Genomic DNA, 27,777 nt, shown 5'->3' on the forward strand with positions numbered 1-27,777 from the left:
TCACACTCTCTGTAACAAAAGGTCAGAGTGCAGCGAGTGTGATGCCGCAATGTGAGACGGACAGATCTATAATCACACCGCTCATGCTCTCTGTGCGTGTCATTCACCATGGTAACTGCTAGTCAAATGGAATGCCATGCAGTCAGACAAAAGCCAGAACAAGAGAAGAGATGAAGGGAATTGGAAAGGACGGACGAAAAGGGAAGAGTAGGACAGCTGATAAATGTGGTTGGCTGTAAAAGGGATGGGAGAGGTATAGGGGTGTAACGGTATCCACATTCGTCCTGTACATGGGTGTAGGAAGCATCCTGAAAGTAGGGGGGACATTTTTAACGGGGGGTGTGGGGGTCCCCCACCATGAAAAAAAAAAAATAGATTTCCTGTATTCTGGTGCATTTCATCAGGTGGTTTGATACTTTTATGTGGCTATACTAGCATGAGGAAAATGATGGGTACATTTTGTAATTTCATCCAATAGTAAAGAAAGGAAACATATTTGATTATTAATTCAGAGTCGTCTTTGAATTAATAAAAAGCAGTTTAAATGCTCATTTTTTGTACATTTATATACAACAATAAATATGTGTGAGTGCATTGAGAGATATTGTTGTGGAGAGTCATTTATATCTGTAAGCATTTATTAATATTGAGACTGATCTGACTCCATACAGATGTTAAGTTCACCTAGAAATGGTATCATTGACTTAAATGTTCAAATAAATGTTGCTCTTCTGTCTATATTGGTCACATGATGCCCCTTGACTGAAATGCTTCCTGTTCAATATCCCCACTGATTTCCTTAACACTCTGGATGAGAGTCCACATGGCAATTGACTCTAAACTGTAATTTCCCTTTCATCACTCACCTCAGCAACGGACCTCTCTCCACTGTCCCTGTGTTCTGTCCCAGTCTGTGACATTGGACATTTTGAAGACTCAAAGCCCCAAGCAGTAGGTAGAATATTAGCTAGTCTATGTGCACAGAAAATAAACAGTTAACTGCATACTGGGATGGAAATTGCCTATAAGCACTCAGTAAAACATAAACACACACAAACAGCTTCTGAATGATAAGAAGTATAATTAAAACATAATGCACATTACCATTTTGAGAGAGAGTACCGAAGTTAAAGAACTCAGAAAATAATCTCTCATCGAACTGAGGCTCCAGTCAAACACACTGACTGCGTCTCTACGTGGACATCATGGTGTTTACATGAGCACAGAGAGATGGGGTTATTCATGTTCCCTATTTACATGATAAATACTAGTGACCTGGCATTTAGATGACTTTTCTCAACTAAACTATTCAGTATTTGTATCTCTCTATCATGACATAAAGACAAAAGTCCTCTCCAGAAGTGAGATGCTTTTGCCGCCGCCGCCATCACTGTTAACTGATTAACTGTACCAGCTGAATACTTACTTTCCTCTTCTTTGAATTTGTTTTTCTTATGTCCATGTTGTCTGGGGGAGCAAACATATCAAACCAAGAGATCGTCAGCTTTGATGTTCGCTGTATTAACCATTTCCTGAACACTTGGTGTGTGTGCCTTACCTCCGCTACCCGGCATCACTTCATACAACAGATCTGAGCTGTCCAACTATGACAACACTCCTTGAACATGCGCGCGCTATGTGAGACTCTGCCTTGGTACAAAGCAGCAGTGAATACATGGTACGGAGTTTCATTGATTTGGGCATTCTCTCAATAAGCAAGTGGAATGGATTTGATAGTGAAGCACTGACAGAGCGCTCAAAGTGCGGCGAGTGGAGAGACCGATTCACGGACTTTCCACATGGTAAAAGTGGGGGGGGTCTAAACTAATCATTTGAAAAAGTGGAGGGGACTTGTCCCACCCTCATATAATGGCTGCGACGCTCATGGTCCTGTACCGTCACAGTTCGGACGACACGGTTCGGACGTCACGGTTCAGACGTCACGGTTCGGACGTCACGGTTCGGCACATGCAGTCACACGACGAATACGCCTTTTTTTATGAGTGTGAAAAAAGTCTGTCATTCAGGGCAGTATTGCTATATATGTATAGTACTATATATAATCCAGGGGGCGGTATTGCGCCTAAAAGCTGTTTGCCAGCCGCCCTTAAACAACAAATGAAGAACAAGAAGAAACACAACAACAAAACGAACTAAATACAAGAAGAAGAAAAGTTAGTATGGCGATTTCAGATAACACACAGGAGCTAGAACCCACCTGCTTCTTTTAAATCAGCTGTGTGGGAACATTTCGGGTTCCCTGTGGACTACAATAACGATGGAGTGTGCGAGTGGTGGATCGGACGAGGACGGTGTGTCGGCGTTGTTCGATAGCGGTGCGGTATGCTAATGGACACATGCCAAACATGCTAAATCATATCAGAAGGCATCACCCAGATTTGCCAATCACCGGAGCCCGGCAAAAGGCAACAACAGTTCAACAGCTGATCCCCGCTGTTTTTAATAAACCAATAGACATGAAAGCCTTGAAACCAAAATAAATAACGGAAGCTTTTGGCATATGTTTTTCAATGGCAATGCGCCCTTGAAACACTTTCTTATTATTTATTTTGTAATATTTTCAAGACATTCTTTTTTGTTTTACAGCTTATTGAACCTTTTTGTTTGACATAAGCCATTATAGATAATATGGCCATCTGAGTGTGTGTGGTACTGTGTGGTTTGTTTTGAACTGTTTAATACAGTTAATTATTCAAAATGTTAGAGTCCCTTATTTGTAGACTCAAACTTGCACTACTGTTCAAAAATAAATAACAACAAACCTGGAATTATGCATTTGGGACTTTTCTTTGCTTTTTCTTGTTGTACCGCACCCGTACCGAACCGTGACCCCCAAACCGAGGTACGAACCGAACCGTGACTTCTGTGAACCGTTACACCCCTAGAGGGGTACTTTAAACATGTTACATTCTACAATATCTAGTTAACTATAAAGATATGTAATCACTATTCAGTAACCTAATCTGTGTAGCAAAATATAAAAAATAATGTAATGTGATTAGTTTCCAATACTTTTGTATAACCTCAATGTCAAGAGCAATGCAAATATATCCCAGAGTAGAAACATTGATAAGACGCTTTTAGTGAAGTGTATTATGTAAGACAACAGAAAAATGTGACCTTAGGAAAAATGAAAAGAAGATATTTAGTATGACGAATCTGTCCTCTTATAGTTTAATACATTAATTGCACAAAGTGTGTTTCTATAATAAATCCGGTTGTCAACAACTTCAAAAAATATATTTTAAATGAAGAAGATTAAAGGTAACCTAAATGAAGAACCCAAAAATGATCAAGCAGTACGTCTACCTATAATATATACATACGTGTTCACTTTAAAATCTATTGTAACATTGTAATCCTGCTTGCAATCCCAATTTTCTTTTTTTTACAGTTATCTAATTATGCTTTTTTTAATGTAACGTTAAGGTAATACAGTTACCTTTTTCTGTATCCTGATTACGTTATCCCATATCATGTATCTGTTACTTCCCAAGCCTGGTTGTTGGGTCAGGAAGTGCTCTCTTCTCTTCTCTCCTTGATAATGTCTATGTGGAACTGGAAGCGAGAGACTTGACGTTTGTGAGAGGGAATCTGTCTGCTTATATGTGTGTGTGTGTGTGTGTGTGTGTGTGTGTGTGTGTGTGTGTGTGTGTGTGTGTGTTTGTTTGTTTCAAAGGGAAATGTCTGTTTGTGTGTGTAAACAATGAAAGCCATCTCTGAATGTGAGTGTGATTGTGTGAGTATCTGTCTGGGTCAAGCGTCCTCTCTCTCAGCATGCAGTCTCCACGCCGCGCCCCACTCCCTACACATAATCCTTTTCTCCCCAGGCGCTTCACTCTCCCGCAACTCGCCCCCTCGCTGAGATGAAGTTATCACACTATGCACACTACTCTAGCTTGTCCACCCCTCTGTGTGTGTGTGTGTGTGTGTGTGTGTGTGTGTGTGTGTGTGTGTGTGTTTATTCTCCCCAAAACACACCCAGTATATCTTGCTTTTTGTGTGCAGAGGCTCTGCAGTCGGACACGCCTGTTTACTGCATAATAAGGCCGAGCTGCTACAAACACCATTTTCTTCACGGAAACTAAGAGGAGATTAGAGCCAATGAATACTGCCACCTTCTGCTTCACACACACACACACACACACACACACACACACACACACACACACACACACACACACACACACACACCACACACACACACACACACACACACACACACACACACACACACACACACACACACCACACACAACACCACACACACACACACACACACACACACACACACAAACACGTTCTCACTCTCATCCCGTCACATATTGACGGACGGTCAGGGCCCCTCCCCGTCGCTATATTACGTACAGGGTACCCCTTTCCCGTCATTTTCTACGGGCAGGGCGTCCCATACACCTTCATTGCGGACACAGCGGACCCCTTGCCCGTCAGGCTTCTACGGGCAGGGCGTCCCATGGACCTTCATAATGCCTATTTTAAGGTTCATTTGGCCATTAAAATGCGTTTTGATCTCATTTTATGCGAGTAATGAGTTTTTATTTCGGATTATTTGTGCAGTACATGTACATGATGTTTAGTTTGCTAGTTATGACGAAGATTACTTCATGAATGTGTACACATTCATGGTTGCTAAGGTGGTTGCTATGGACGCTGCAACAGCTCCCAGACCACGTGATCAACAACAATGGCTGTCCTTCGTGTTATTCTCGGTGGAAAAATGCCTATTTCAAGGTTAATTTGGCCGTTAAAATGCGTTTTGATGTCATTGTATGCGAGTAATGAGTTTTTATTTCTGATTAGTTGTGCAGTACATGTACATGATGTTTAGTTTGCTAGTTATGACGAAGATTACCTTACGTCTGTGAGGAAATGCATGGGGCTCAGAGCCTCGTATTTTTAAAATCTTTTTTTCCTTCTAATTTGTTATTCTTTTCAAAATAACACACTGTTATTTACTCACCAATAACATACAATTATCCTTGCTTTTATTTATTGGTTTAATTCCATAATCTCGGTCTTTTTTGGTGTTCGTCAGGAACTGAATTTCAAAATAAAAATAACCGGAAACAGACGTAGGCCTATAAGGGACAGTTCGAGCATCATTGCGATTGTCAAAATGTTTGAGTTTAGGATGGCCGAAGACACTACACTACCCAGAATCCCCAGCTATCGTTGAGGACTACAGTCCCCGTGATTACTCTTCTAGGTCTGGGATTGGATGTTGGAGTGGCAGTGCGCCAAGGTTACAGCGTCAAACAGCTGTGTGAAATGGAACGAAACCACGCCAGACTATCCAAAACTGGAATCGAACGCCCCCCCAGAACTACACACTACACTATTGTGTTTCGCAAAATGTTCTATGGGACGTCTCTACTGAACTTTTTCGTTTTCCCACAATTAGAAGTTGCCAGTATTAAACACATTGGTGTTATCAAATGTAAAACATATAATTAATAAATGGATAAAAATCGCTGTCCATAATGCGCAGCATCAATATATAGCATTAATATACCCACATGAAAGCTCATTGATACTTTGTAATTCTACTCCACTACAATTCAGAGGTTAACCTGGTATTTTTACTCCACTGCATTTATTTGAGTTACTTTGCAGATTCTGATTAATGATGTGAAATATAAACAACCCTTAAATCAGACTTTAGTTACACCTGAGTAAAATTCAGATAAGGTGATTGTCAAGTGCCAACAATCAGGAGAGATATTTGATACTTGTGCTTGAGAAGACTAAACATGTATCTGCAATTGACATTAATGGAAACGAGTAATAAAATATATTAATTACTCGTTATTCTCTACTAATAGTTAATTAAAGACTATATATTATGGCTATTTTGCACATCCCTTTCAAGATTTCAAGATTTTAAAGGTGTATTGACATATCATTTACACAACTTACGGTGTAGTTATGAAATGAATGAAAAACTTGGGTCACAGGTCCCTCAACAGTGCAGTACAAGACATCTATCAATATGTGTGTACCTCCACCATTAAACTGTCATATTCTGCACATTTCTTATTCTATCTACATACATAAGAGTATAATCCATATGTATAATATCAGTTAAAATAAGTGCTTCAACATAGTTAACATTGCAGGAAAGCAATATATTAGACGTTAAGTACTTTGTATTTATCTGTAGATAGATACCCCCAACGTTTTTTTTTCTTATTTAAAAGAAGACCGTAATCTGTTATTTAATGTTTAAATAAAGGTTAATTAGTTTTTTCTGTTTTGCACCTCCTCCTATTAATATCTTTGTACATCCTGCACTAAACTGTTTTATTGAAGAGATCACTTATAGTATCTTCTTGATTTTTTATATTCTATATTTCTATCACAGACCTTCTACTTTCCCCCTATGAAAGTATATGTACTCTTAATATTTTTTAATCAAATATAACACATAAAAACAATAATTCAATAACGTGCTTTAACCACTAGGCACACAAGGTACACACAGACACTTATGTACAACATCTGAAGATGTGTAGTTTTATTCATGCTTTCACATAATTTTACAGCATATTGCTATACTATTTCAGAATCAGTATTTACATTCTTACATTCAAAATTCAATCCAATTCAAATCAGTAATATCTTTAAAAACTACAGTCCTTTTCTATCAGCTGTGCACCGTTATGGTGTAAATATAACCTATCTATGAATTACATCAAATGTAAAGTCAGCCGAATTAGTGTTGATACTGCAAGGAGACGTATTGTGTGAAGAGAAATTGAGAAGTTTTTTAATTGTTGATATATTTATGATCCACGTCAAGTATTCAGTTTCGGCGGCATTTCTTCAGTTTTTCCAAAGGTCTTATCATCAGGGCGCTATAAATAAAGAACTACGGCAGATCTGTAATATTTAATGCAGCCGAACCGTGTATTACAATGCCGTTATGATGACTTTCAAAGAGAAAAGCAAGAGCACTCGGAATTAAGTATTATTTTAGTCTTTTCAAGTTTTCCGGGGCTTTGCCACTGTGGAGTTGTTTGGCGACCTCAGTGACCTCCCCCCGGGAGATTGGTGTTGATCCCCCGTCATACTCCAGCTCTGCCTCTAACATAGAGGGCGGAGTTGTCGGGTTCAGGAGTTCCTCAAAGTGTTCCTTCCAACACCCTACCACTCCATCAGTTGAGGTCAACAACGTCCCATCCTTACTGTACACAGCTTGGATGGTTCCCTGCTTCCCCCTCCTGAGGTGTCGGACAGTTTTCCAGAACAACTTTGGTGCTGCACGAAAGTCCTTTTCCATGGCTCTCCGAACTTCTCCCACACCCGCTGCTTTGCCTCGGCCACGGCTGAGGCTGCTGCCCTTCGGGCCTGTCGGTACCTTGCAGCTGCCTCGGGAGTCCCCTGGGATAACAAATCCCTGAAGGCCTCCTTCTTCAGTCGGACGGCTTCCCTGACCACCGGTGTCCACCAGGAGGTTCGAGGGTTACCGCCCCTTGAGGCACCTAAGACCTTGAGACCACAGCTCCCCGCCGCGGCTTCGGCAATAGAGGCTTTGAACACCGACCACTCTGGTTCAATGTCCCCAACCTCCACAGGAATGCCCGAAAAGCTCCGCCGGAGGTGTGAGTTGAAGGCCTCCTGAACTTGGGCCTCCTCCAGACGTTCCCAGTTCACCCGAACTACACGTTTGGGCTTACCAGGTCTATCCAGAGGCTTCCCCCACCACTCGACCCAACTCACCACCAGATGGTGATCAGTTGACAACTCCGCCCCTCTCTTTACCCGAGTGTCCAAAACATACGGCCTCAGGTCCGATGATACGATAACGAAATCGATCTGGTACCACTTACACTTATGAGCATCCTTATGTTCGAACATTGTGTGTGTTATGGCCAATCCATGACTAGCACAGAAGTCCAGTAACAAACCACCACTCCGGTTCGGATCAAGGGGCCCATTCCTCCCAATCGCCCCTCCAAGTGCCCACATGTGCGGTGAAGTCTCCCAGCAAGATTAAAGAGTCCCCTTCAGGAGCCCCAGACAGGACTCTTTCCAGGGTCTCCAAGAAGGCCGTATACTCTGAACTGCTGTTGGGTGCATAAGCACACACAACAGTCAGAGTTCCCCCATTTCCCCCATAACGCGCAGGTGTAGGGAGGCAACCCTCTCGTCCACTGGGGTAAACTCCAACAAAGAAGCACCTAACCGGGGGCTTATGAGAATCCCCACCCCCGCCCGGCGCCTCACACCTTGGGCAACTCCGGAGAAGAATAGAGTCCAACCCCTATCCAGAAGTAAGGTTCCAGAGCAGAGGCTGTGCGTAGAGGTGAGCCCAACCAGATCCAACTGGTACCGCTCCACCTCCCGCACAAGCTCCGGCTCCTTCCCCCCCAGAGAGGTGACGTTCCACATCCCCAAAGCCAGCTTCTGCCGCCCGGGTCTGGTCCGTAAAGACCCTCTGCTTTCACTGCCACCCTTCTGGCAGCGCACCCGACCCCATCGCTGTTTCCCGTAGGTGGTGGGACCGAGAAGCGGAGGTGTTGCCCACGTTTCCTTTTCGGGTTGTGCCCGGCCGGGCTCCGTGGCAAGCCCGGCCACCAGAAACTCGCAGACGAGTCCTCCTTCTGAGCCTGGCTCCAGAAGGGTACCCCGGGCTTCCTCTGGGCCAGGTATCCTCACTTTGTGTGTCTTCTTTCATGAGGTCAATATAAAGCCACACTTATTGTTTTTACTTCTTTATTTTAATTGTACAATGTCGGACTTTTGTTGCCGTCGTTAGGGGGAGAGTAGGGGCTCAGAATACTGAAATCTGATTGTTTCATCGTTTTTTCCTTCTAATTTTGTATTCTTTCCTAAACCACACACTGTTATTTACTCAACAATAACACACAATTATCCTTGTGTTTATTTATTTGTTTGATTGTATAATGTCGGACTTTTGGAGTCCGTCAGGAGGACTGAGGGTCGGAGCAGCTCATTCGAACACAGGAAGCTGTATTTTCAAAATAAGAGTTCAAAAAGTCAGACATTATTCGTGAATAAGAAAGGTTAAAGTTTTTAAGAACACCAGGACCTTGATTTTATCTGTTTAAAATGAAGGTCCTCCGTCCAGAGCCAGAACTACTTACATTGCACTACATCAAATATTCACCTAATAATCATACATTAAAAAGATAGCCAAATCGTTCCAACTGCCCTGTGCCAATCATTATCACCTCAGAGTTTGATCTACAATCAGTAGGTGATTTCTGTCTCAGCTGTCAGTCACAGTTCAAAGAATAGAACATGAAGCTAAGATTACAGAAATCTGTCAAACAGTAGACCATAAGCTCCTTGTAAAGTGCTAACATGCCTCCCAGCTACTGTGAGACAGCGAGCTGAAAGCTCCAGCATTATGGCGATGACTCTGGGTAAAAGTTGATGAGTTATGAACACAGCTTTCCGCAAATCCCCTGCTTCTTCTCTGGGCTTTGAAATTACACTCAACAGCATGTCACAATGTGTCAGCATGTGTTGCTCTCTGCACTTCCACTCCAGGCAGTGTTGTGCTTCAACCATTTGTTCCTCAGCTTGCACCTTTTTCTGATCTGAGAGCTGTGTTCTGCTATGTTGCCCTCTGCAGTGGTTTAAAATCCAGAACCAGTCAGTATGTCTCTGTATCTTTTCCCCTTTTGTCTTTGATCTAAACATAGATCTGTCACCAGCTCTGTGTAGACAAACTTACTTTCAAACGAGTCATTATATTTGATTACACTGCTCAGCATCTTTTCATCCATCATTATTTTCTTTTGTCTTAGTTTATTGTATTGACCAATTATATATCAATATTTGGACTTAAATGTATTTTAATTGTGGGCTGTGATGGGTTTTCAAACAGTAAAGTAAAAAGTAGCTCATTTCACCCCACTCTCCCTATAGTGGGTAAGTCAGTAAGTAAGTCAGTAATTAAGTAATTAAGTTATATGTAATTAATGAAGTAAGTATAGTAAGTGAAAAAGCAAGTAAGAAAGTAAGTAATTAAGTACAGTAAGTAAGTTAGTAAGTAAGTAAGCTAGTAAGTAACTAAGTAAGTACGTTAGTAACAGTGGCGAGCCGTGACTTTTATACCTAGACGTTATCTTGCACATTTTATCTAACCATCTCCGTTTCTAACTTTCAATATATTTTAAAAGAGATCTCTCTCTCTCATCTGCGTGCGGGGGCGGGGCCTCACAGACATGCTGCATCTCTCTCTCACTCACAGACATGCTGCAGCGCTTTGCAGTGTGGACACAGTTCTGCCGGTAATGAATATTACATTTTGTGAGGAAACCTTTCCACCAATAATTCCAATAAGTATTCCAAAATGTATTCACTTCAGGTTTACGAAAGTAACTGTAATCAGATTACTCGTTTTTCAAATGTAACGCCAGCTGAATACAGTTAGCCTACTTGATTTTTGTATTCTGATTACGTAACGCCGTTATGTTTTCCGTTACAACCCAACCCTGCTTCTGGGCTACTGTCCCGCAGCTCCAGCCTCTCTGTTGAACTCTGTCGCAGCGGGGCTACTGCTGTGGTGCGGAGCGCATTAACCAGACTCTTCACAACGAAGGATCACTTCTTCTTCAGGGGAGGGAAGGTTTCGCAGTACGCAGTCTACTGTCCCGCAGCTGCTGCCTCTCTGTTGGACTCCGGTACTGCACCTTACTCACGAGACGTTGTAAACAAAGAAATGGGTGGGGGGTGAACGCAGTAACCACTCCGCCAACGCCACAGTCACCCCCGTCGTGCGGGCCGGATTAGAATGTCTGGTGGGCCGGATGTGGCCCGTGGGCCGCCAGTTGGTGGTCACTGCTCTACATCATCATCAAATGGTTCTCTCTCTTCCAGAATCCTTTGCAAGGCCCTCTGAGCAGAGAATCTTTTGGCCATCTTGATCAGCTGTGATAAGGACCCAAACTGGCAGAGCTTTATTTATTGTGTCTCGCCCCAAACTTGCAGCTTGGATAGAGTGTGAAAAAAATAAAGATTGGTTCCCGCAAGACATAATGCGGGAATGTGAGAGCAGACAGGTGTCGGTGCTTGACTCTATCAACAATGTTGCAACCTTGTGGCAGGGGCAGAAACACAAAAGTCTCACACACCCTGTATGTCATGTAAATGTGTAGGGGGGGGTACAGTGGGTGGTCATTGAAAATGTGTTCTGATGAGTGTGGGTTTGAAAAAATAGTTGATCATATCATTTTTCTTTAGCTACATACTGAAAACGGGTCCCACAGACCCGAACACCATACAAGGGTTAATACCATCAGGCCAACAACCTGATCTGATTACAGGAAATATCTCCTCCACTCATAATCTCCTGCACAAGGAGCTGTGATGTGAGAGCAAAGAAGACCCCCACTCTCTTCTCCAACCCTTCAGTATCCAAAGCCAGCTAGTAGAAGAAGAATTGTCAGTTAATCGCTTGGGACAGAGATAGTCAGCTCCAGAGTGTGAGCTCCAGCATTTCCACCAATCATTTCAGTTACTGCCATCCAATTCCACTTACCAAGAGAAACATACCAATAACCCGCTAACACTTTGAACAAGGCACATCTACAGTGCATTGTTGAGACATTCATAAAGAATGAATGCATTCATAATGCTTATTTTTTATCTTAGTCTTATTTATTTCTCCCTATGTTTCTTAGTTTTTTCTACTAATTCAGATCAATAAAGGGAAGAACTTTTCCTTTTAAGTTCTGTTTAGCTCATCAGTACCTGAAAATAATAAAAATCTTTCAATATGATCATACTATAATAAACACAGAGGTTGAACGGTAATAGCTGTATGTCGTTTTCTTGTCAGTAGGCCTTTGAAACATGTTAGCAGTTCTGGTCATGTAGATGGTCACCCTGGGAGCTGAGGTTGGGAAAACACAGCCGTTTAACAGGGAGTCGCTACAAAAAAAGCCCATGACCCATTTGTTGGTCCTGACCCATCATTAAAGGCCTACAGCAACGAGGACAGCCTTGGCTTGAATATGTAAGTGGAATAGAGGGCTATCCTCTGTGTGATTTATTGAATCCCAAGCCAAGCCATTTGACGGTTGCAGTATTTGAAGAATCACAGGAGGGGGCCGCTTGAAAATCCCCTACTGTGGCGGCTCTATTGCAGCCAGGGACAGAAATTGAATATATTTTGCTTCTTACTAGGACTCAAGCTCATTAGGACACTCTCTTGTTATGGTGAGACATACCAAAAAACACAGACCATGACCCACTTTTGGGATCTTCACTTAGTATGAAAAAGTATTTCACTTTGGCAATAGGTCCAATTCCAGGAGTGTACACAGATTGCCTGATGCCGTGCTTCTTTCTGCTTCCACTCGCTGGAGCAGGGGCTTTTTATTTATTTGGACAAACCTTTTCAAACATGCAAAGATTGCTTTAAAGGTTTTAAAGAAGTAAAATTGTAAATAATTATAATATATATTATTCCGACTAATCCGTAAAAATGACTATGCATTAGCTGTTATTAAATAAAACCATCCCTACTGATTATTGGAAAGCATGTTTGGTGGGTGGCTGCCGTGAACTATACTACTTCATTAATATCAGCATATATTTTCATTAGCTCATGCTTTACTTATCTATTCATCATAATGTGTTACATGTTGTTTAGTCAACTCTTAACTAACCATGGTCAGTTCCTAACAGTGTTTTGTTGTGACGAGTTGTCTCTGCGTGGCAGATAAAGTTAAGGTGTCAACCAACACTGGGCATTGCTCAGTAATGGTTCAGTATTTATAGATCTTACTCCTATTAATACTTTTGCTTGGTTTATTTGCATGTGAAAGAAAAAAAGCAAAGCCAACAATAAAGTACAAATACAAAGAATTGTGATGATTCTTTACAAACAGTGACATTTACCTTCAAACCATACAGACACAGTTAGAAGCTTTAGCATTACATAGAGACAATTCAAATATTTCTCACATCTTTCTGGTTGGCGAGAGGTCACCATTACTACGTTCATCAATCATGAATATTGTGTTTTTCATTTGATTGCTTCAAGGCCTTATGATATCCTCCAAAGTAGGCCTTTGAACATGTAAAATACTGATCACCACTTTCATTGAATTTGGAGTGGTTTAGTTTAATACTAGAAAATAACTAGTATAAGTATACTTCATGCGTGAGTCAGTACATTAGTCGTTTGCAGACGGATGTGATCAGGTAGGAGATGGAGGGATTCTGACATATGATCTGACACAGGGAGAGGATCATAAAGATTGACAGGCAGTCTGTATTGTGACGAGTGTGTCCTCGGGGTCCTTCAGAAAAGGCCATGTCCCCAACTCACTGATGTGATTTCCATAGCTATTGGACTGGTCATAATATTCGCAACACATTCAGGAGCGCTTATTTGATTAGAAGAACATGTTGTGACAGAGAGACAGAAAGAAAGGAATATAGCTTCTCTATGGGATGGCACTGACAACAGACGAGAAGAACAGAACGAAACAGGAAGTGATCTGACCGTTCCAGTCAATGCCAACTTTAAGACTCATTCCATAGGTCTTCAAAGCTTACACATGATAATAGACCTCCATTACAGGGTCGGCTCTAGAATAAATCGAATGGGGGGGAATCTATACCATGGGGGGCACACACTGCCGTCAACAACCAACACACAAACACCAACGCAACTTCAATTTCATGTTTTAGGAGGGGGGTGGACCTAACCTCCTCTAGGGGGTCCAGGGGCATGCTCCCCCGGGAAGATTCTTTTAGGTTATTTTCTTTCAGATTAACTTGTTCTTTATGGATATTTTAACAATCACTCCCCTTTTAAACTGTTTTCTTGTGTTACTGTCCTATAGTATTTCATACCTGTTTTCATTTATTCTCTTATGTTTGAATAACTATAATGATCATATAAAGGTGTTCCTCTGAAATATGTGTTTACATAAATGGTGACCAAACCATTTGAGACCCACTGAGATAACTTAAGTTAACTATCTAAACACTGACAGAGTTCTAACCTTAACTCACTGAGCTGTAGTTATCTGAGCCTCTCAGTCTGACAGGAGAGGACTCTCCTCCACACTTGTTGTTTTGTATCGATCCAATATTTGCATCACCCTGTCTGATGGAGCTTTGAATGACCTTTTAAACCCTGAAGAAGAGAGAATATCTTATATTCCTGCATTGAGTTAGCCACTCTTATAGGAGGAATGTATCATGAGGTTTAAAGTCAAAAACATATTCCCTCTTCTGTTACACACTGACATTATTGTGACTTTAATTGAACTCAATACTGCTTTCATTTGAACCTAAAACAATGTAACACAAATAAAGATACATCATTCATATTCATACAAGGGCTTTTTGTGAGTCATTGTGAGCACTTTCATTATAAAAAAAGAATAGTATAAATTAATGATGCCAAAAATCGTGACTCAAATGGAAAACATTTGCCAAAATAGAAACAAAATTAAAGAAATGTTCTTCCATTTGCCTCACATTACCTTTCCTCACTGCTCCTGAAACAAAGCCCTGCTGCCTTCTTTTTGAGGGACACAGTTATCAGTTTTTTGCAGCCATATTATGAGGACTTGCAATTTGAACCAATCCCTGCACTTTACCTTCATAAAAGTGCTCTCAAGCCCTCAGACAAATCACAGGAACGGCAATTTCCACAAATCATTCCAATTTCCTGTATCCCACTTTATAATGAGAGCTCTCGTCAACAAGCAATTCACCGACACTTCCCTTTGACTTCTGGCTCTGCTGTGATTAACTTTTGTTTTTTAAACTCCTGCCAAGGGTTTTCATCATTTAAACTGGGGCTGTTACATACCTTCCTCTACAACATGGTGGACACATGACAGCTCTGTTGGAGCTGCAGCAAGTACACACTTGAAATCACAATGGTGTGGTCTCCTCTGCACATTTTATATCATTTCAGAGGCTGATTTATTTAAAGTTTTTCATTAGAACAAGCATTCCCCCCCCTAATTCTAATGAATCAAAGTCATTTGGGCTGAAACAAGGGACATCAAAAAAAATGTATCTTGTTGATCCGCATCAAGGGGTTAAGCTGTTCCTCTGTACCCCTTGTTTTCTCTTCCTTCCTCTTTATGTCTCTACGCAGGGTTGACCTGTCAACATGTCTGTCTTTTGCCACTGCTCTGATGGATTCTCCAGCCTCTCCATCAGTGGCTCTCTCCATCTCCTCAGTCTTTCTCTTGGACTTTCTTAGCATGATGGCTTTTTTTCAATGTTAAAACATAAAATCAGTTGTGTGAAACTACATCGAAATACCATGTTATACTACAAAGACTTAACTTAACTTCAGTGCTTCATGGGGGGTTGAGTTGAACCACTGGCTCACTTTACCCCACTGCCCCTTTTTGGAAAGAACTTTCTATCTTAGTCCTTCATGCTAATCTTTAGCTAAATGATTCACGCGGTTTTACTCCTTGCTAAATAACCAACATTTATGAAACATATTTTCAGACCTGGATTTGCTTTGACAGAACAGTAAATACCTGACGTGTTGAGCATTTACTTTGACAAGCCAAACATGGTTTATGGTGAAAGAAACACATTTACCACTTTACCATGTGCTTCTCTCCATCACAGCCAAATATAAGTGATGGGGGCCTCCTGGATTTATGGTCACATGACAACAAATGTGCACAGTTCCCTATAATGGGGGGTGGGTCAACTTACCCACTGGCTCATCCTACCCCACTCTCCCCTATTTCATTTTTGGAAATATTTGACCTAATTGGAAGAATTTCATTTATAGTTCAAATACTTTTAATATTATTTTCAATTATTTGAAATTGTTAATTGTTTCTTAATTTAAGCATTCAACATATACATTGCTTTAAAGTGGCAGATGTATTGTTAATTTAATTGTCCATCTCTATTGTGTTTTGTTGTTTGTGTGTTCATTTAGTTCATTTCACGATTTCATTTCACTTTTTCATTGGATTGTTTGTATGAAAAGTTTTTGCAATTCCAGTTGGACTCTAAACAATTGATCAGAATTAGAATGAGACTCCAAATCAGCAGAACTACAATAAAGTAGGAGAAGGTCGAAACAAGGGTTTGACATTTACACTGCGGGGAATCCACTTGTTCTTCCATTCTGTACGTCTTCAGCCATAAAGCCCTTAAGAAAGTTGTGTCCCTTTTCCAGCAGATAATTATCTTTTAATTGCTCTTCTTCCCTCCTTTTTCAACTTCACCCTTTTTTCTTCTTCTTTCACACTCTCTGTAACAAAAGGTCAGAGTGCAGCGAGTGTGATGCCGCAATGTGAGACGGACAGATCTATAATCACACCGCTCATGCTCTCTGTGCGTGTCATTCACTATGGTAACTGCTAGTCAAATGGAATGCCATGCAGTCAGACAAAAGCCAGAACAAGAGAAGAGATGAAGGGAATGGAAAGGACGGACGAAAAGGGAAGAGTAGGACAGCTGATAAATGTGGTTGGCTGTAAAAGGGATGGGAGAGGTATAGGGGTGTAACGGTATCCACATTCGTCCTGTACATGGGTGTAGGAAGCATCCTGAAAGTAGGGGGGACATTTTTAACGGGGGGTGTGGGGGTCCCCCACCATGAAAAAAAAAAATAGATTTCCTGTATTCTGGTGCATTTCATCAGGTGGTTTGATACTTTTATGTGGCTATACTAGCATGAGGAAAATGATGGGTACATTTTGTAATTTCATCCAATAGTAAAGAAAGGAAACATATTGATTATTAATTCAGAGTCGTCTTTGAATTAATAAAAAGCAGTTTAAATGCTCATTTTTTGTACATTTATATACAACAATAAATATGTGTGAGTGCATTGAGAGATATTGTTGTGGAGAGTCATTTATATCTGTAAGCATTTATTAATATTGAGACTGATCTGACTCCATACAGATGTTAAGTTCACCTAGAAATGGTATCATTGACTTAAATGTTCAAATAAATGTTGCTCTTCTGTCTATATTGGTCACATGATGCCCCTTGACTGAAATGCTTCCTGTTCAATATCCCCACTGATTTCCTTAACACTCTGGATGAGAGTCCACATGGCAATTGACTCTAAACTGTAATTTCCCTTTCATCACTCACCTCAGCAACGGACCTCTCTCCACTGTCCCTGTGTTCTGTCCCAGTCTGTGACATTGGACATTTTGAAGACTCAAAGCCCCAAGCAGTAGGTAGAATATTAGCTAGTCTATGTGCACAGAAAATAAACAGTTAACTGCATACTGGGATGGAAATTGCCTATAAGCACTCAGTAAAACATAACACACACCAAACAGCTTCTGAATGATAAGAAGTATAATTAAAACATAATGCACATTACCATTTTGAGAGAGAGTACCGAAGTTAAAGAACTCAGAAAATAATCTCTCATCGAACTGAGGCTCCAGTCAAACACACTGACTGCGTCTCTACGTGGACATCATGGTGTTTACATGAGCACAGAGAGATGGGGTTATTCATGTTCCCTATTTACATGATAAATACTAGTGACCTGGCATTTAGATGACTTTTCTCAACTAAACTATTCAGTATTTGTATCTCTCTATCATGACATAAAGACAAAAGTCCTCTCCAGAAGTGAGATGCTTTTGCCGCCGCCGCCATCACTGTTAACTGATTAACTGCTACCAGCTGAATACTTACTTTCCTCTTCTTTGAATTTGTTTTTCTTATGTCCATGTTGTCTGGGGGAGCAAACATATCAAACCAAGAGATCGTCAGCTTTGATGTTCGCTGTATTAACCATTTCCTGAACACTTGGTGTGTGTGCCTTACCTCCGCTACCGGCATCACTTCATACAACAGATCTGAGCTGTCCAACTATGACAACACTCCTTGAACATGCGCGCGCTATGTGAGACTCTGCCTTGGTACAAAGCAGCAGTGAATACATGGTACGGAGTTTCATTGATTTGGGCATTCTCTCAATAAGCAAGTGGAATGGATTTGATAGTGAAGCACTGACAGAGCGCTCAAAGTGCGGCGAGTGGAGAGACCGATTCACGGACTTTCCACATGGTAAAAGTGGGGGGGTCTAAACTAATCATTTGAAAAAGTGGAGGGGACTTGTCCCACCCTCATATAATGGCTGCGACGCTCATGGTCCTGTACCGTCACAGTTCGGACGACACGGTTCGGACGTCACGGTTCAGACGTCACGGTTCGGACGTCACGGTTCGGCACATGCAGTCACACGACGAATACGCCTTTTTTTATGAGTGTGAAAAAAGTCTGTCATTCAGGGCAGTATTGCTATATATGTATAGTACTATATATAATCCAGGGGGCGGTATTGCGCCTAAAAGCTGTTTGCCAGCCGCCCTTAAACAACAAATGAAGAACAAGAAGAAACACAACAACAAAACGAACTAAATACAAGAAGAAGAAAAGTTAGTATGGCGATTTCAGATAACACACAGGAGCTAGAACCCACCTGCTTCTTTTAAATCAGCTGTGTGGGAACATTTCGGGTTCCCTGTGGACTACAATAACGATGGAGTGTGCGAGTGGTGGATCGGACGAGGACGGTGTGTCGGCGTTGTTCGATAGCGGTGCGGTATGCTAATGGACACATGCCAAACATGCTAAATCATATCAGAAGGCATCACCCAGATTTGCCAATCACCTGGAGCCCGGCAAAAGGCAACAACAGTTCAACAGCTGATCCCCGCTGTTTTTAATAAACCAATAGACATGAAAGCCTTGAAACCAAAATAAATAACGGAAGCTTTTGGCATATGTTTTTCAATGGCAATGCGCCCTTGAAACACTTTCTTATTATTTATTTTGTAATATTTTCAAGACATTCTTTTTTGTTTTACAGCTTATTGAACCTTTTTGTTTGACATAAGCCATTATAGATAATATGGCCATCTGAGTGTGTGTGGTACTGTGTGGTTTGTTTTGAACTGTTTAATACAGTTAATTATTCAAAATGTTAGAGTCCCTTATTTGTAGACTCAAACTTGCACTACTGTTCAAAAATAAATAACAACAAACCTGGAATTATGCATTTGGGACTTTTCTTTGCTTTTTCTTGTTGTACCGCACCCGTACCGAACCGTGACCCCCAAACCGAGGTACGAACCGAACCGTGACTTCTGTGAACCGTTACACCCCTAGAGGGGTACTTTAAACATGTTACATTCTACAATATCTAGTTAACTATAAAGATATGTAATCACTATTCAGTAACCTAATCTGTGTAGCAAAATATAAAAAATAATGTAATGTGATTAGTTTCCAATACTTTTGTATAACCTCAATGTCAAGAGCAATGCAAATATATCCCAGAGTAGAAACATTGATAAGACGCTTTTAGTGAAGTGTATTATGTAAGACAACAGAAAAATGTGACCTTAGGAAAAATGAAAAGAAGATATTTAGTATGACGAATCTGTCCTCTTATAGTTTAATACATTAATTGCACAAAGTGTGTTTCTATAATAAATCCGGTTGTCAACAACTTCAAAAAATATATTTTAAATGAAGAAGATTAAAGGTAACCTAAATGAAGAACCCAAAAATGATCAAGCAGTACGTCTACCTATAATATATACATACGTGTTCACTTTAAAATCTATTGTAACATTGTAATCCTGCTTGCAATCCCAATTTTCTTTTTTTTACAGTTATCTAATTATGCTTTTTTTAATGTAACGTTAAGGTAATACAGTTACCTTTTTCTGTATCCTGATTACGTTATCCCATATCATGTATCTGTTACTTCCCAAGCCTGGTTGTTGGGTCAGGAAGTGCTCTCTTCTCTTCTCTCCTTGATAATGTCTATGTGGAACTGGAAGCGAGAGACTTTGACGTTTGTGAGAGGGAATCTGTCATCTTATATGTGTGTGTGTGTGTGTGTGTGTGTGTGTGTGTGTGTGTGTGTGTGTGTGTGTGTGTGTGTTTGTTTGTTTCAAAGGGAAATGTCTGTTTGTGTGTGTAAACAATGAAAGCCATCTCTGAATGTGAGTGTGATTGTGTGAGTATCTGTCTGGGTCAAGCGTCCTCTCTCTCAGCATGCAGTCTCCACGCCGCGCCCCACTCCCTACACATAATCCTTTTCTCCCCAGGCGCTTCACTCTCCCGCAACTCGCCCCCTCGCTGAGATGAAGTTATCACACTATGCACACTACTCTAGCTTGTCCACCCCTCTGTGTGTGTGTGTGTGTGTGTGTGTGTGTGTGTGTGTGTGTGTGTGTGTGTTTATTCTCCCCAAAACACACCCAGTATATCTTGCTTTTTGTGTGCAGAGGCTCTGCAGTCGGACACGCCTGTTTACTGCATAATAAGGCCGAGCTGCTACAAACACCATTTTCTTCACGGAAACTAAGAGGAGATTAGAGCCAATGAATACTGCCACCTTCTGCTTCACACACACACACACACACACACACACACACACACACACACACACACACACACACACACACACACACACACACACACACACACACACACACACACACACACACACACACACACACACACACACACACACACACACACACACACACACACACACACACACACACACAAACACGTTCTCACTCTCATCCCGTCACATATTGACGGACGGTCAGGGCCCCTCCCCGTCGCTATATTACGTACAGGGTACCCCTTTCCCGTCATTTTCTACGGGCAGGGCGTCCCATACACCTTCATTGCGGACACAGCGGACCCCTTGCCCGTCAGGCTTCTACGGGCAGGGCGTCCCATGGACCTTCATAATGCCTATTTTAAGGTTCATTTGGCCATTAAAATGCGTTTTGATCTCATTTTATGCGAGTAATGAGTTTTTATTTCGGATTATTTGTGCAGTACATGTACATGATGTTTAGTTTGCTAGTTATGACGAAGATTACTTCATGAATGTGTACACATTCATGGTTGCTAAGGTGGTTGCTATGGACGCTGCAACAGCTCCCAGACCACGTGATCAACAACAATGGCTGTCCTTCGTGTTATTCTCGGTGGAAAAATGCCTATTTCAAGGTTAATTTGGCTGTTAAAATGCGTTTTGATGTCATTGTATGCGAGTAATGAGTTTTTATTTCTGATTAGTTGTGCAGTACATGTACATGATGTTTAGTTTGCTAGTTATGACGAAGATTACCTTACGTCTGTGAGGAAAATGCATGGGGCTCAGAGCCTCGTATTTTTAAAATCTTTTTTTCCTTCTAATTTGTTATTCTTTTCAAAATAACACACTGTTATTTACTCACCAATAACATACAATTATCCTTGCTTTTATTTATTGGTTTAATTCCATAATCTCGGTCTTTTTTGGTGTTCGTCAGGAACTGAATTTCAAAATAAAAATAACCGGAAACAGACGTAGGCCTATAAGGGACAGTTCGAGCATCATTGCGATTGTCAAAATGTTTGAGTTTAGGATGGCCGAAGACACTACACTACCCAGAATCCCCAGCTATCGTTGAGGACTACAGTCCCCGTGATTACTCTTCTAGGTCTGGGATTGGATGTTGGAGTGGCAGTGCGCCAAGGTTACAGCGTCAAACAGCTGTGTGAAATGGAACGAAACCACGCCAGACTATCCAAAACTGGAATCGAACGCCCCCCCAGAACTACACACTACACTATTGTGTTTCGCAAAATGTTCTATGGGACGTCTCTACTGAACTTTTTCGTTTTCCCACAATTAGAAGTTGCCAGTATTAAACACATTGGTGTTATCAAATGTAAAACATATAATTAATAAATGGATAAAAATCGCTGTCCATAATGCGCAGCATCAATATATAGCATTAATATACCCACATGAAAGCTCATTGATACTTTGTAATTCTACTCCACTACAATTCAGAGGTTAACCTGGTATTTTTACTCCACTGCATTTATTTGAGTTACTTTGCAGATTCTGATTAATGATGTGAAATATAAACAACCCTTAAATCAGACTTTAGTTACACCTGAGTAAAATTCAGATAAGGTGATTGTCAAGTGCCAACAATCAGGAGAGATATTTGATACTTGTGCTTGAGAAGACTAAACATGTATCTGCAATTGACATTAATGGAAACGAGTAATAAAATATATTAATTACTCGTTATTCTCTACTAATAGTTAATTAAAGACTATATATTATGGCTATTTTGCACATCCCTTTCAAGATTTCAAGATTTTAAAGGTGTATTGACATATCATTTACACAACTTACGGTGTAGTTATGAAATGAATGAAAAACTTGGGTCACAGGTCCCTCAACAGTGCAGTACAAGACATCTATCAATATGTGTGTACCTCCACCATTAAACTGTCATATTCTGCACATTTCTTATTCTATCTACATACATAAGAGTATAATCCATATGTATAATATCAGTTAAAATAAGTGCTTCAACATAGTTAACATTGCAGGAAAGCAATATATTAGACGTTAAGTACTTTGTATTTATCTGTAGATAGATACCCCCAACGTTTTTTTCTTATTTAAAAGAAGACCGTAATCTGTTATTTAATGTTTAAATAAAGGTTAATTAGTTTTTTCTGTTTTGCACCTCCTCCTATTAATATCTTTGTACATCCTGCACTAAACTGTTTTATTGAAGAGATCACTTATAGTATCTTCTTGATTTTTTATATTCTATATTTCTATCACAGACCTTCTACTTTCCCCCTATGAAAGTATATGTACTCTTAATATTTTTTTAATCAAATATAACACATAAAAACAATAATTCAATAACGTGCTTTAACCACTAGGCACACAAGGTACACACAGACACTTATGTACAACATCTGAAGATGTGTAGTTTTATTCATGCTTTCACATAATTTTACAGCATATTGCTATACTATTTCAGAATCAGTATTTACATTCTTACATTCAAAATGCAATCCAATTCAAATCAGTAATATCTTTAAAAACTACAGTCCTTTTCTATCAGCTGTGCACCGTTATGGTGTAAATATAACCTATCTATGAATTACATCAAATGTAAAAGTCAGCCGAATTAGTGTTGATACTGCAAGGAGACGTATTGTGTGAAGAGAAATTGAGAAGTTTTTTAATTGTTGATATATTTATGATCCACGTCAAGTATTCAGTTTCGGCGGCATTTCTTCAGTTTTTCCAAAGGTCTTATCATCAGGGCGCTATAAATAAAGAACTACGGCAGATCTGTAATATTTAATGCAGCCGAACCGTGTATTACAATGCCGTTATGTGATGACTTTCAAAGAGAAAAGCAAGAGCACTCGGAATTAAGTATTATTTTAGTCTTTTCAAATGTTTTCCGGATTTCATATAATATAAACACCAAATCCCAGCATGCATTGCGGCTAAAACATCCAATCAGCGTAGCTGAGAATCTTGGGTAATCGCTCGAAATGCCCACGTCTGTTTCCGGTTATTTTTATTTTTAAATTCAGTTCCTGACGAACGCCAAAAAATACCGAGATTATGGAATTAAACCAATAAATAAAAGCAAGGATAATTGTATGTTATTGGTGAGTAAATAACAGTGTGTTATTTTTAAAAGAATAACAAATTAGAAGGAAAAAAAGATTTTAAAAATACGAGGCTCTGAGCCCCATGCATTTTCCTCACAGACGTAAGGTAATCTTCGTCATAACTAGCAAACTAAACATCATGTACTGCACAAATAATCAGAAATAAAAACTCATTACTCGCATACAATGACATCAAAACGCATTTTAATGGCCAAATGAACCTTAAAATAGGCATTTTTCCACCGAGAATAACACGAAGGACAGCCATTGTTGTTGATCACGTGGTCTGGGAGCTGTTGCAGCGTCCATAGCAACCACCTTAGCAACCATGAATGTGTACACATTCATGAAGTAATCTTCGTCATAACTAGCAAACTAAACATCATGTACATGTACTGCACAAATAATCAGAAATAAAAACTCATTACTCGTATAAAATGACATCAAAACGCATTTTAATGGCCAAATGAACCTTAAAATAGGCATTATGAAGGTCTATGGGACGCCCTTCCCGTAGAAGCCTGACGGTCAAGGGGTCCGCTGTGTCCGCAATGAAGGTCTATGGGACGCTGCCGTAGAAAATGACGGGAAAGGGGTACCCTGTACGTAATATAGCGACGGGGAGGGGCCCTGACCGTCCGTCAATATGTGACGGGATGGGAGTGAGAACGTGTTGCACACACACACACACACACACACACACACACACACACACACACACACACACACACACACACACACACACACACACACACACACACACACACACACACACACACACACACACACACACACACACACACACACACACACACACACACACACACACACACACACACACACACACACAATCTTACAGTACATACTGTATAATATATAATGACCTGCTATGACGTGAGCTCTCAATGGATGGTCAGCATGGAAACAGCTGCCACTTTTATCTTTAATGATTAACCATGAAGTTCACCGAGTCAACCGCATCTCCAACATGCAGTGTCTTCTCAGGCTTAGACTACATTTCATATCCATTTTATATTCATCAATCCATTTAACTGAACCAACAAAGGTCAACCCTAGCGTGCACTTAGGGTAATGTCAAGGGGTCACCAAAGTGTCACTTCCTGTTTGTGACTGTAGATGTCTGGAGCTGAGTTTCCTGGCTATATATTTGATTATGACGGATAACTGAACGGAACGGTACAGACCAAGGGGACACTGACACTTTTGTCCCTCAACGTGCAGAGTCATTTCAATCTCAATTTGCGCTTTTAGACGTCTTTACAGCTGCTGGTTGAATATAATATTTTAAATATTTATAAACTGTTGAAACAAAGCTCATTCTTTTTTGTATTCATGCCTCTGTGAATATTGCCTTGTTAAGGGAACCCCCAACATCTGCAAAACCGATTTTGGTGTTGTCAGATATATAACCTGTGAAACCCCAAGCTTGTTTTTCAGGTCTCGAAAATGACATTCCCAGAACAAATGACCATATCTTCACTTCTAAAAGGGGTAAATTAATAATCTTTTTTCTCAAAGCAATGATACACCTGTGAGTTGGATGTAAAAAAGTCAGAATAAATATCATTTATTTTATTTTAAAGTAAATTCAGATTAAACTACAGTAAAACAAATTAAATTAAAGTTTCCGTCCAAAAAAAACCATTACTTATAGTGAAAACCACCGTTGAATGATGGGTTAGTAGACTAAAAGCTTTAGGAATCCAAACTATAACATATAACAAGTACCTTGTATCAAGATTGATGCAAAACAAGTGAAAATGTACCTTTTTAGAGAGGTTTAGAAGAAAACAAAACACTGATGGCGGGGGCCTCCGGGTTGAACAGGTTAAAGGTGTCCCCAGCCATCATTATTACCACACCAGGCTGTGAGGAAACAGTGTCTGAGACCCATGTCTGCAGAAAAGTTTCGGCCGATCCTTGAAATGTGTTAATCTGTTAAACACTGAGCCTGTTTTTCAGGCCTCAGGCTCGAAAATGACATTCCCAGAACAAATGACCATATCTTCCCTTCTAAAAGGGTTACATTAATAATATTTTTTCTCAAAGTAATGATAAACCTGTGAGTTGGATGAAGAAAAGTCAGAATCAATATAGATGTTTTTTATTTTAAAGAAAATTCAGATTGAACATGGTAAAAAACTGTAAATTATAGTGTACGTCCAAATATTCTTGTGTACTTATAGTGAAACTACCCTTGGATGATGGGTTAGTAGACTAAAAGCGTTAGGAATCCAAAGTACAACATATACCCTGTATAAAGATTGATGCAAAACAAGTGAAATGTTACATTTTTAGAGAGGTTTAGCAAAAAAAAAACACTTCTGGGGTCATTTGGGTGGATTTTCCATACATTATCTCTGGCCCCCCTTGGTCGATGTTGATGATTGACATCTCTTTCTAACCGCCAGAGCCAATGGAATCGAGGGAAAGTTCCCCATACACACAGCTTACCAAAAAAGGAGAGAGAGACGCGTAGAAAAACCGGAAGCTGCGCTAACCTCGGGTGGCTACCATTAGCAGCTAATTCTTCTTCTCCGATTTTTGCAAAAAAATTGAATTATGGATTATCAATATTTTTTTACAGACACATTGGATTAACCTATGGATTAACCTTCAGCCACGTTTTTTCTCGTTTTAATGCCATTGAACACGACTTTTGATCAGAATAACAGCTAAGGTGAGCATATCTTCGTGTTTTGCTAAAGCTACGTTGTGTGTTGTCTGTATTTGCTTCCCCTGTCACGAGTTCTGATCGCTCAGTGATGATCCTTATATTTCTATAATCTGTGGACTCTCAGGATGTTATCTCAGCTTGTTTATGCAGATCCAATAAGTATATCGATCAGTGTCGATCAGCTCAGTCGAGCTAGAGTTCTGTGCTAACGGCCTTAAGATTGTTTCGCTCGTAGCTAATTCAGAGGCTCGGCACTAGCTTTGTGGGTTTAAAAAAAAGAAAAGAAAAACAAAGATCAGTTAGCTGAGTTTCTTCCCGTTACATGGATATAAAACATTCATAGTTTATTGAATATTAAGATGCCCTCAGACGCTGTTTCCTGCAGATGACGCATTTTCCCCCCCGGTATCGGGGGTGCTGTGTAGAAGAGGTTAAAATTAAGAATGTCACAGCCTCAGATACTAAACATAAGATCAGAAAACCAGTGCTGTCATCCTCAGAGTACCAAGAAACTCTGTTCCCATTTCCATGGCAATACATTCAATAACTGTTGAGAAATCTTAGCTTCAATCAAGATTGTAGTTCTACCAACATACAGAGTTTTTTTATATAGCCCAATGTCAGAATTCTAAATGTTCCGGAATGACTTTTCAAATCTGTATAGCACCCCATCTGTCCTTTGAGCTTTGATTAAGAGAAAGTAAAATAAATGCAGTCCATCAATTTAAATGTAGTTGGACAATTTCCACAAACAGGGTTTGGGAGTGAAGCGTGTGATTGGCCTGAGTAAAGTCCATGTATATCAACCCATTACATGATGATTATTTTTTTTCCTGGGCTACTCAATGCTCTGTGTATCTATGCAGGTTGAGTGCTTATCTTTCTACAGTTGCTAATACTGTATTTTTTTTTTAATAAAAACCAAAGTTTTGAAAAGACCCAAGTACAGAACATATTTGGCTCTTAAGTCTATTAGAATATTAAACCCACAATCACTGCAGTTCCTGCCGCTACATGACAACGGAATTTATACAAATGAAAAAAAATTATCCGAGCAAAAATACACAAACAGGTAGAATGGACAGCATTTTTAACAGAACATAATTTTTCACAAGTGCAATGGTTCAGAGGATTGCCAGCAAGAAAGAACGTAAGCAAGACGGACAGACCGACATCGGGAGGAAACAAACATACCTAATGAAACAAGGATAAGAATAGAATTTCCGAGAAGAACTCTGTGGAGATTTGCTGTGAATGCCAAATGTCAACTCTACATTTCCATAGCTTTGGTTTGTCCTAGTTTGGTTTGAAATGCAACATGCAGCACTTTAAAGCTCCATCAGTCTCATTTAATTGGAGAAAAAAACTCTTCTTCTAAGGTTGATGAAGACGGAAACTTGGCTGAACGTGGGTGAGTCCAGCGCCTTCTCTGAACTGTTACCGTCTGGCTGTAGCTACCTGAATTCCCAGAGGACAACTGGACGAGGAGGAGGAATAGCGATTGTTTATGAGTCAAACTTTTATTGTAAACAGTTGCCGGCCTCGTTCTCTAGTTT

The sequence above is a fragment of the Pseudochaenichthys georgianus genome, chromosome 1 (genome assembly GCF_902827115.2).
Source record: "Pseudochaenichthys georgianus chromosome 1, fPseGeo1.2, whole genome shotgun sequence".
Classification (NCBI taxonomy): Eukaryota; Metazoa; Chordata; class Actinopteri; order Perciformes; family Channichthyidae; genus Pseudochaenichthys; species Pseudochaenichthys georgianus.